An 11749-nucleotide genomic window follows, 5' to 3' on the forward strand; every position below is an offset into this window, starting at 1 on the left:
GCGCTGGATTGGCCTTCAACCCTAGATTAATAATCAACCATCCCTAGAACTACTGTGTCCTGGGCAGCTCTCCAGGGCTGCTGGCAGGGTCTCTAGCACAGCGCTGGGCAGCTCTCTACGTTAGTGCCGTAACCCCCTCGTCTACTACCTCCTCGCAGGCATCCTTCTCTATGACTCAGCGCCTCTGAGCTTCCAGAGTCACAGGTTCCCAGGGTAGTTTTCTTCAGATATTTATTTTCAGAAGAAGAATGCATAGATTTTCCACCAGACAAATGCATGCACACACACATGCACACAAACACCCACATGTGCACACATCTTTCTATCAGTTGATTGAACTACTTCCATTTGTGTTTTGTTTATTGTAGGGCTAGGGTGGAGAGACTAAACACCCCTAGCACTGAGTCACCTCCTTCCTCTCTTCTCATTTAGAATGTTTGTCAAATGTCTTCTTTGGGCATCTAGGCACACAGGGCCAGGCACAAGGGGAAGGGGTATTTGCAGCTGACTTCAATCCAAAGCCGAATGTGGGTGTTGGCACTCGCTGCTCCCTCTGTCCAGTTATCTCCTTGTATCTTTGCTTACTGGTGGCATATTGATTGACCACCAACCACTCCTTATTCCTGTAGAATGAGAAGCTCATGAGAACAGGGGTCTTGTTCCCTAGCTGTTGTTTCTCCACTGAGAAGAGTGCCTGGAAACAGAATCAATGCTCAATAAACATTTGTGGAACAAATGAATCCTCCAGCAGCATGTCCTCAAATTCCCCCTCTTCTCTCTGACTGGAGCTACAATCTGTGCCCCCTTTACCTGTGACCTCACTTTTCTAGGGCAGGAGCTATACTCAGTCCACATCTCTGTCCCCAGGGTGCAATCCAGGGCTGGGCACAGAGGAGGATTGGGTACAAGGATGAAGAGAGAGGCAGAGACTTCGAGCAGACACCAGACTGTCTGTGCTCATCCAGGCCTGAATTTCCAGAAGTGTCCAGTTCTTGTTACCAGAGGCTGGTCAAGCCGTTTAGGTCCCGGATGTGAGCTTTAATGCTTGCCTTCCTCCAAACTCACACCCATTCTTTGAAACACTTCATGTCACCAAATAACTTCAGAAGTTTGTTTTTCCCAAGTGGGGAGTGAAGTGGGTCACTTCCCTGTGACTCTGCCTGGTGATGGGGGTTTTTGTTTCTCAAGTGTCCTCACTCTGTGTACTTATGTCATCAGGCCCCATCCAGTGGCCCTCTGGTTCCCATTCAGGGGGCCTGCCAGGCACCAAGAGGGGCCCCCAAGGTAAAGAAGATCACTCTCAGAGCTGGGTTTCCTGATGCCATTGACACAATGTTGAAGAGCCCATAGGCCCAGAAGACAAAGGACTTTCAATTCACACAGCAAATAGGCAGATCTCCCAGGAAGGTGGGAAAGTGGAACTGACAGATTTGCATTGAGCTGGGATCCTAACTGTGCTGCAGACTTAGAGAAAGGGTGGTTCTGAGTGAGCAGAGGGTAGGCAGGAGGTAAATACACCTAGGAGCAAAGAAACCTGAGAAAACCTGGATTCTGGAGGGGACAAGTTTCTCCCCCAAGGATGTGTACCCATAGGTCTGTCCTCTCATAGACTCGGAGGTGAATTTATGCTGCTCTTATGACTATTACTGAGTTTTGTTATTTATGTCAAGATGAAAAATTGTGTTTCCAGTGTCTCAGCGCAGCATGATCTCCTGCATTGTGGAGACATAAACTCAGTGGAGAACCACACCCACAGCCCAGGCACCTCAGTGGTGTCTCAGATGGAGGCCAGGGAGATTTGAGTTCATCATGGGACAATTATCAAATACAGTAGGGGATAAGCAGAGTGAGAGCTGATAGAAATGACAAGCCTCAGAAATAGCCCTCCAAAGAGTGTGGACCCTACATGACAGATAAATTAATATGCACTTCAAAAGAGGGTATAATGAAGGAATAAATGAAAATTATATAATTAAATTAATAGACTAGAATTAAAAATACTATAGAGCTAATAAAATTGAATACTGGTTCTTTGTCAGAGACATAAACTTAGCAAATATGGTTGTGGTCTTTTGGGTTGTTTCCACCTTGTTGTAAAATTGCATCTCAGGCCCTTTGCCATAGGACTTCGTAAAGGCTCCCACTAGAGTGTGAGAAGTAAATACTCCAGTCCCTTTGCTGTTTGGTGTGGCCATGTGACCATGAGCTACAACGAAACTTTATGTGTGCTTACAGGTTTGATATGGCTTTTGTGTTTCTTTCCCAATAATGGGTAGTGTATATCCTAGAAAGTTACATGGAACAGACATGAACTCATCTGAAAGTCTGGAGTCCACCTGACTGCTGCTGAGTCCAGACTCGCTCAGCAGAAACCAGCCAAAACTCAACAAACTGGAAGATACAGAGCAGGAAATAAAAACGTTTATTGTTGCAAGCCCTGAGAGGGAGATTTACTATTGTGTTAGCTGAGTGATACAATATCAATGATTAATAGAAAAGGTACAAGAAATTAACAAATCAGGAAGGAAAAGGGATTATTATACTAATATAGATAGTACTAACATTATAAAATTATACCATCTACAGTAGATTTTATAGCAATATATTAGAAAACTAGTTAAAATACATAATATTATAAGAAAGTTTATAATTGCTTGCTTTGGCCCTAGAAGTGTTAGAATAATGAATATATTATTGTATCACATAAAATATTAAAATGGAAGTCAAAAATTATCAACCATTTCTCCATCAACAAAATGGTTTTAAGGTGAGTTGTAGCAAATCTTCAGAGAAAAGATAATTTCTCTGTTATAGAAATGGTTTGTGTCTACAGCTACTTAGCTAACATGATTAGCTGAATATGTAACACAGAATGCATAAGGACAGAAAAAGAGAAAGGAACTCTCAGCCAACCTAATCTGTAAGTACAGATGCAAAAATACAACGTAAAAAATAGCTATTAAGACCAGCAATGTATTTATGGTTAATAGAAGTCTCTGGAATCTGATTTTCTACATTCATTAGCCCATGAATTAACTGCATAATATTTGGTAAATCACTTTGACTTCTATATGACTCAATATTCTTATTTGTAAATTTGAAAGAATGATAGCATCTATAAAAATAGGGTTAATGAGGATTACATGAGTTAATACTAGTGCCCGGTCCATAGTCTGTGTAATGAGTGTATCAAGCATCAGACCAAGTAGGGCATATCAGAGGAATGCAAGGATGGTTCAACATCAAAAAATAATGTAAATCACTAATTTAATAAAGAGTAGGTTTCATTAAGAGCCTAAATTTATATCTCTCAGATCTTGGAACTTGGAGTTCTTTTGTTCTCAAAACTAATATGTAGTCTCAAAACTCTTTTGTCATTGATGGGCATTTAGGTTGATTCCATGTCCTTGCTATTGTGAGTAGTGCTGCAATGAACATTCACATGCATGTGTTTTATGGTAGAATGATTTGTATTCCTCTGGGTATATACCCAGTAATGAGATTGCTGAGTCAAATAATATTTTTCATTCTTTTTTTTTTTACATTTCGTAAGTATAATTCATAAATAAATACCTCATAATTTCTGGTTTGATCCCCCAGAAAGATACAATAATTCTAAATATGTATGTACTTACAAATATGGCCTCAAAACATATAAAGAAACAATTGACAGAATTATAAGAAAAAGTAGACAAATCCACAATCATGTGGAAGATTTTCATACAACTTTCTTATTAACTGATAGATCAAGCTGACACAAAAATCAGTAGATGATAAAATATTGGGATGATACACTAAAAAACCTGAATTACTTGACATACATAGAACACTGCACCCCAAAATTCAAGAGTAGATACTATTTTTATGAAACATTAATAAAAATTGAGCATATGCTGGGATATTAAAGCAAGTTTCAACAAATTTCAAAAAATGTTCCCTTACCACAGAACAATTATTCTGTATATCAATGATAAAAGGATACTTTGAAAATCTCTATATATTTAAGAGGAAAATTAAGAAGTATGCTTCTAAATAACCTGTAGGCCAAAAAAAAAGCCATTCTAATAGAAATTAGAAAACACTGTAACTGAATAATCATGAATAATTAAGTATCAAAACATATAAGATCAGCTAGAGCTGCACTTGGAGGAAAATTTACAACCTTTCTACATTTTAGAAAAGAAGAATGCTGAAAATCATTAATCTAATGCCCATTTCAAAATATTAGAAAAATAAGGCAAGTTAAGCCCAAAGAAAACAGAAGAAAATAATGAAGAGCATGCAGCCATAAAAAATAACCAAATCACGTCCTTAGCAGCAACATGGATGTAGCTGGAGGCCATTATCCTAAGCAAATTAAGGCAGAGATGGAAAACCAAATACCGCATGTTCTCACCCAGAAATGGGAACTAAACACTGGATGATAGGAGCAATAAACACTGTGGATTCCAAAAGTGGGGAAGGAGGGAGGAATGCAAGGGTTGAAGAACCACCTATTGAGTATTATGTTTATTTCCTGGGTGATGGGATCACTAGGAGCCCCAACCTCAGCATCATACAATATACTTGTGTAACAAACCTGCACATGTACTTCCTGAATCTGAGCTAATAATAAGCAGAAATTAATGAAATAAAATAAAATGCAACAGAAGGGATAAACCCACAAGTTTGTTCTTAGAAAAGACCAAAAGAATGGATACTTTTTGATGAGATTGATAAAGAGGAAAAAAGAGAAGTCACAAATAACCAATATCACAAACGATGGGGAGTCTACAACTACATATCCTATAGACAAAAAGATCATAAAATGATAATACAAATAACTTTATGCCAGTAAATTTGAAAATGTATAGGAACTGGATAAACTAGAAAAATATCAATTCCAAAACTTACACAAGAAGATGTACAAAAATCTAAATAGTTTTCTATACAGATTTATAAATTCAATCTATGATTATGTCTTCATCAGTGAATTTTACAAATAATTTAAGAAATTGTTCTAATCTCACGAAAATCCTCCAGAAAATAGAAAAAAATTTTAAAATTTTATTTTTTGAGACCAAAATGCTCTCAATACAAAATGTGACAAGGAAAATACAAAAAAGGAATGTCACAGGTCAGTCTCACTCATAATGCAAAAATCCTATGATGCACATAGATAAAAATTTCCTAAGCAAATTATTTGTTTTTTTGCATATATTTCTAAATTATACTTTAAGTTCTGGGATACATGTGCAGATCATGCAGATTCATTACGTAGGTATACACGGGCCATTGTGGTTTGCTGCACCCATCAACTCATCATCTACACTAGGCATTTTTCCTGATGCTATCCCTCCCATAGCCCCCAATCCCTGACAGGTCCCAGTGTGTGATATTCCCCTCCCTTTGTCCATGTGTTCTCATTGTTCAGCTCTAACTTATGAGTGAGAACATGCATTGTTTGGTTTTCTGTTCTTGTGTTAGTTTGCTGAGAATGATGGTTTCCAGCTTCATCCATGTCCCTGCGAGGGACAGGAACTTATCCTTTTTTATGGCTGCATAGTATTCCATGGTGCATATGTGCCACATTTCTAAATCCAGTCTATTATTGACGGTCATTTGGGTTGGTTCCAAGTCTTTGCTATTGTCAACAGTGCTGCAATAAACATATGTGTGCATGTGTCTTTATAGTAGAATGATTTATATACATTTGAGTATGTACCCAGTAACGGGATTGCTGGGTCAAATGGTATTTCTGGTTCTAGATCCTTGAGGAATCACCACACTGTCTTCCACAATGGTTGAACTGATTTACACTCCCACCAACTGTGTAAAAGTTTTCCTATTTCTCCACATCCTCTCCAGCATCTCTTGTTTTCTGACTTTTAATGATCACCATTCTAACTGGTGTAAGATGGTGTATCATCGTGGTTTTGATATGCATTTCTCTAATGACCAGTGATGATGAGCGTTTTTTCATATGTTTTTTGGCTGCAGGAACTGCCACACTGTTTTTCACAATAGTTGAACTAATTTACACTCTAACCAATAGTGTATAAACATTTTCTTTTCTCTGCAACCTCATCAGCAACTGTTACTTTTGACCTTTTAAAATAGCTATTCTGACCGGTGTGAGATGTTATCTCATTGTGGTTTTGATTTGTATTTTTAATAATTAGTGATATCGAGATTTTTTTTGTATGCTTATTGGCTGTGTGTATGTCTTATTTTGAAAAGTGTCTGTTCATGTTCTTTGTTCAGTTTTTAATGTTTTTTTCTTGTAAATTTGCTTAAGTTTTTATAGATGCTGAATATTAGACCTTTGTCACATGCATAGCTTGCAAATATTTTCTCCCATTCTGTATGTTGTTTGTTTACTCTGTTGATAGTTTCTTTTGCTGTGCAGAAGCTGTTAAGTTTAATTTGATCCCATTTGTCAATTTTTGCTTTCATTGCGATTGCTTTTGTTGTGTTTGCCATGAAATCTTTGCCTGTTCCTATGTCCAGAATGGTATTGCCTAGGTTGTCTCAGGGTTTTCATAGTTTTGGGTTTTACATTTGAGTCTTTAATCCATCTTGAGCTGATTTTTGTATGTGGTATAAAAAAGGGGTCCAGTTTCAATCTTCTGCATATGCCAGCACCATTTATTGAATAGGAAGTATTTTCTTCATATTCAATATGTGAGTGCTGTAAATAATTAATTTAGAATATAATAAAATAGTATAGTAACAATAGAAAATTAAACCATAAAGTAAGTAAAAATAAATCTAAAAAGAAACGAAAAGATGGCTAATTAGAAGGAACTGGCTGTCAGCACTCACAGAGAGGAGTGAGTTTGTTTTTGTTTTAGTTTTGTTGAGAATCAGATGGTTGTAGTAGTGCAGCCTCATTTCTGGGCTCTCTATTCCATTCCCTTGGTCTATGGGTCTGTTTTTGTACTAGTACCATGCTGTTTTGGTTACTGCAGCCCTGTGGTATAGGTTGAGGTTTGGATAATGTGATGCCTCCAGCTTTGTTCTGTTTTTTGGTTCCATATGAATTTTAAAATAGTGTTTTACAGTTGTGTGAAGAATGTCATTGGTAGTTTGATATGAATAGCATTGAATCTGTAAAACAGTTTGGGCAGTATGGCTATTTTAATGGTATTGATTCTTTCTACCCAGAGCAGGGATGTTTTTTCATTTGTTGGTGTCATTTGTGATTTATTTGAGTGGTGTTTTGTAATTCTCATTGTAGAGATCTTTCACTTCCTTGGTTAGCTGTATTGCTAGGTATTTTATTCTTTTTGTGGCAATTGTGAACAGGATCACATTCCTGATTTGACTTTTGGCTTGTCTTTTGTTGGTGTATATAGGAATGCTAGGGATTTTTTATGTTGATTTTGTATCTTGAAACTTCGCTGAAGTTGTTTTCAGATGAAGAAGCTTTTGGGCCAGGATTATAGGGTTTTCTAGACATAAAATTATATTACAAAGACTCAATGAAAAATTTCAATGAGTCTCTTCAAACATTTATAGGTTCTCCTGGCCCCTATAAAAAGGGAATATAAACATATAAATGGCATAAAGAGATATACAAAATTTCTGTTTGTAAATAGAAATATATACTTATAAAATGTAACAGAATCAGTTATATTAGAAGTACTGTGGGGAAATGAGGTTCCAAAAAGATGGTAGGGTATAAGATCAACAAATAATATATCAAGAGTTTTTCTTACAAACCAGCAATAATTAATTTAGAATATAATAAAATAGTATAGTAACAATAGAAAATTAAACCATAAAGTAAGTAAAAATAAATCTAAAAAGAAACGAAAAGATGGCTAATTAGAAGGAGCTGGTTCTCAGCACTCACAGAGAGGAATGAAAAGGGCGAGTGAATACAGCACCTGAAATTGAAATATCCAGATAGTCACATTGGGACTGTTCAGGGAAATAACTTGACCCACAGACAAGGAAGGAAAGCAGTGTGGGACAATGGCCCACCCAGGAGTGACACAGAGCCAAGAGAACCCCCACCCCCAGCCAAGGGAAGTGGTATGTGATTGTATGACCCCAGGAAACCACTGTTCTCCCACAGATCTTTGTAACCCACTGATCAGGAGATCCCTTCGTGAGCCCATGCCAGGTCTGACACACAGAGCTGTGTGCAGTCTTGGTAGAGCAGCTACTCTTGCACACACAGAGACCCAGGAGTTTTATATGCCATAGCCCCAGGATCTCCAACAAATGTGTCTGCAACTCAGAGGTACAAAGGTGGGAGGTCCACACATACCCCTAGGAAGGGGGCAAAATCCAGGGAGCCTGAGCAGCTTCATTCCATGGGCTCCACTTCCATGGTACCTGCAAGACAATACCCACTGGCTTGGAATTCCAGACAACCACCAGTAACAGGGTGGAGCCTGCCTGAGACAGAATGGAGCCCCGGGGAGGAGGGTTGACTCAGCCCTTTCAGTCTATGGGCTTTGGAGAGTCCAAACAGTCCAGACAAGAAAGAATCCCCCCAGTAGCACAACGTAGTAGCTTTGACAGATAGTGGCCAGACTGCTTATTTTAGTGGGGGACCTGATCCATTTCTCCTCACTTGGCGGGACTTCCCAGCCAGGCCCTCCAGCCACTCCTGCTGGCACATATTATGGACAGAGCTCTGATCTCTCCCTGGGACCACCTTCACTGGTGATACCTCCAGGTATGGGAAGAACTGAGGCAACTAGGATCTGGAGCAGCCTCCTAGCAAACCACAGCAACCCTATGGAAGGGTGGGCAGACTGTTAAAAGAAATACAAACAGACAGAAAACAACAACAACAACAACAAAGAAAAACAACAAAAACCCCATCCAAAGGTCAGCAACCTTAAAGATCAAAGGTAGGTAAGCCAACAAAGTTTAGAAAGAATCAATGCAGAAATGCTGAAAACTCAAAAAGCCAGAGTGTCCCTTTTTCTCCAAATGACTGCAACACCTCCCAGCAAGGGCTCAGAACTGGGCTGAGGCTGAGATGTCTGAAATGACAGAAGTAGGCCTCAAAAGGTAGGTAATAACAAACTTTGCAGAGCTAAAGGAGTATGTTGCAATCCAATGCAAAGAAGCTAAGAATCTTGATAAAACCATATGGGAACTGACAGCCAAAACAGTCAATTTTGAGAAGAACATAACCAACCTGTTAGAGTTGAAAAATACACTGCAAGAACTTCACAGTGCAATTACAAGTATTAATAACAGAATAGACCAAACAGAGGAAAGAATCTCAGAACTGGAAAACTTGCTTTCTGAATTAAGATAGGCAGACAAAAATAGAGACAAAAGAATGAAAAGAAATGAACAAAGCCTACAAGAAATATGGAATTATGTAAAGAGACTGAATCTATCACTAATTGGGGTACCTGAAAGTGATGGGGAAAATGGAACCAAGTTGGAAAACGTGCTTCAGGATATCATCCAGGAGAAATTCCCCAACCTAGCAAGACAGGCTAATATTCAAATTAAGGAAATACAGAGAACCCCAGTAAGATACTCCATGAGAAGATCATTTCCAAGTTATAATAATCAGATTCTCCAAGGCCATAATGAAAGAAAAAATGTTAAGAGCAGCCTGAGAGAAAGGCCATGTCACTTGCAAAGGGAAGTCCATCAGACTAACTGTGAATCTCTTAGTGGAAACACTACAGGTCAGAAAAGATTGGGGGCCAACAGTCAACTTTCTTAAAAAAAAGAATTTCCAACCCAGAATTTCGTATCTGGCCAAACTAAGCTTCATAAGCAAAGGAGAAATAAAATCCTTTTCAGACAAGAAAATGCTGAGGGAATTCATCATGACCAGACCTGCTTTGCAAGAGCTCCTGAAGGAAGCACCAAATATGGAAAGGAAAACTGTTATCAGCCACTGCAAAAACACACTGAAGTACACAGAGCAGAGACACTATGAAGCAACGACATAAACAAGTCTGCAAAATAAGCAGCTAGCATCATCATGACAGAATCAGATCCACACATATCAATACTATTCTTAAATGTAAATGGAGTAAATGACCCCAATTAAAAGACACAGAATGGCAAGCTGGATAAAGAATTAAGAGCAGTCAGTATGTTGTCTTCAAGAGACCCATCTCACATGCAAAGACACACATAGGCTCAAGATAAAGGGATGGAGGAAAATTAACCAAGCAAATGAAAAACAGAAAAAAGCAGGGGCTGCAATCGTAGTTTCTGACAAAACAGACTTTAAACCTGCAAAGATAAAAAAAGACAAAGAAGGGCCTTACATAGTGGGAAAGAGTTCAATTCAACAAGAAGAGATAACTATTCTAAATATATATGTCCCCAATACAGCAGCACTCAGATTCATAAAGCAAGCTCTTTTAGACATTCAAAGAGACTTAGACTCCCACACATAATAGTGGGAGGCTTTAACACCCCACTGACAATATTAGATGGATCATTGAGACAGAAAATTAACAAAGATATTCAGGATCTGAACTCAGCTCTGGATGAAGTGGACCTGTAAGATGTCTACAGAACTCTCCACCCCAAAACAACAGAATATACATTCTTCTCATTAACACATCATACTCCCTCTAAAATTGATCATATAATTGGAAGTAAAACACTCCTCAACAAATGAAAAAGAACTGACGTAATAACAAACAATCTCTCAGACAATAGTACAATCAAATTAGAACTCGAGATGAAGAAATTCACTCAAAACCACACAACTACATAGAAATGGAAAAACTTGCTCTTGTATGATTCTTGGATAAATAATGAAATTAAGGCAGACATCAAGAACTTCTTTGAAACTAATGAAAACAAAGATACAATGTACCAGAATCCCTGGGACACAGCTAAAGCAGTGTTAAGAGGGAAATTTATAGCATTAAATGCCCACATTAAAAAGCTAGAAAGTTAACAACCTAACATCACAACTAAAAGAACTAGAGAACTAAGAGCAAATAAACCCCAAAGCTAGCAGAAGACAAGAAATGACCAAGATCAGAGCAGAACTGAGGGACATAGAGACACGAAAAACCTTAAAAATATAAACAAATCCAGGAGGTGGATTTTTGAAGAAATTTATAAAATAGATAGATCACTAGCTAGACTGATAAAGAAGAAAAGAGAAGATTCAAATAGACACAATCAGAAATGATAAGGGGGATATCACCACTGACCCCACAGAAATACAAACAACCATCAGAGATCTATGCACCTCTACGCACATAAACTAGAAAATCTAGAAGAAATGGATAAATATGTCCTGAACATATATGCCCTCCCAAGAGTGAACCAGGAAGAAAGGGAATCCCTGAATAGACCAATAATGAGTTCTGAAGTTGAGGCAGTAATAAATAACCTACCAACCAAAAAAATCCCAGGACCAGATGGAGTCACAGCTTAATTCTACCAGAAGTACAAAGAAGAGCTGGTACCATTCCTACTGAAACTATTCCAAAATATTGAAAGAAGGAACTCTTCTCTAACTCATTCTGTGAGGCCAGCATCATGTTGATACCAAAACCTGGCAGAGATACAACAGAAAAGAAAACTTCAGACCAATATTCTTGATGAACACTGATGCAAAATTCCTTAACAAAATGCTGGCAAACTGAATCAAGCAACACATCAAAAAGCTTATCCACCAAAATCAAGTAAACTTCATCCCTAGGATGCAAGGTTGGTTCCACATATGCAAATCAATAAAAGTGATTCATCACATAAACAAAAACTGAAGACAAAACCACATGATTATCTCAATAGATGCAAAAAAGGC

The sequence above is a fragment of the Rhinopithecus bieti genome, unplaced genomic scaffold (genome assembly GCF_001698545.2).
Source record: "Rhinopithecus bieti isolate Rb0 unplaced genomic scaffold, ASM169854v2 scaffold_43555, whole genome shotgun sequence".
In the NCBI taxonomy this organism is placed as follows: Eukaryota; Metazoa; Chordata; class Mammalia; order Primates; family Cercopithecidae; genus Rhinopithecus; species Rhinopithecus bieti.